This window comes from Morus notabilis, unplaced genomic scaffold (assembly GCF_000414095.1).
Source record: "Morus notabilis unplaced genomic scaffold, ASM41409v2 Scaffold181, whole genome shotgun sequence".
NCBI classification, from domain to species: domain Eukaryota; kingdom Viridiplantae; phylum Streptophyta; class Magnoliopsida; order Rosales; family Moraceae; genus Morus; species Morus notabilis.
In genome coordinates this window covers 50,470-51,495 of record NW_010363865.1, presented here as the reverse complement: position 1 = coordinate 51,495, position 1,026 = coordinate 50,470, and positions in this window count along the sequence as shown.

Sequence of the window (1,026 nt, the reverse complement as noted above, 5' to 3'; positions counted from 1 at the left end):
TGATATATGCTACGCGGTAGGTGTGGTGAGTAAATTCCAGTCTAACCCTGGACCCGAGCACTGGGTTGCTGTCAAGCATATCCTCAAGTATCTTAGGAGAACAAGGAACTATATGCTTGTATATTCAGGTACTGACCTGACTATGACGGGATACACCGACTCTGACTTCCAATCGGACAAGGATTCTAGGAAATCCACTTCAGGATCAGTGTTTGTCCTGAATGGGGGTTCGGTGGTATGGAGGAGTATTAAGCAGACTCCACCATGGAGGCCGAATATGTGGCAGCTTGTGAAGCTGCAAAAGAGGCCGTATGGCTTAAGAAGTTCCTTGTATCACTGGAAATTGTTCCGGAAGTTGATAGGCCCATGGTACTGTATTTGCGATAACAGTGGGGCTGTAGCAAACACTAAGGAGCCTAGAAGCCACAAAAGGTCCAAGCACATAGAGCGGAAGTACCACCTCATCCGAGAGATTGTACAAAGAGGCGTTGTTGAAGTGACAAAGATATCAACACATGACAACTTGGCTGATCCATTCACAAAGGCTTTATCTGGTAAAGTCTTCGATAGCCATCTGGAGGGTTTGGGCATGCGAGATTGTACACACCTACTTTAAGTCCAAGTGGGAGTTTGTTGGAAATGTGTCCATAAAGTAGGATGTAATTTGTTATTTGTGAAATGACAAATGTCAGACATTATTGTTTTGCTGATTTTATAAAATAAAATAAAGTTATGTTTTGATACATATTCAAGAGTGTTAGTGATATTGCTTAGTCCATAGACTGTTATCAACGAAAGAAGAGTCATGGAAACCCTGCCGGACAACTCTTCTGATATAGTTTAAAATAGATATTCGCAGTCTTAGGATCGATTGGGCAATCGAATCCGATTATGACTGTTAGATCGAACCATATGATGCTGGTCTCGGGGCATGGGAGTTGGACTCTGTGGTTGATCTAGACATGTTCACAACATGTTGAATAGACCATGTGACTGATTAGGTTAGAGTAAAAACCGTTTACAGAA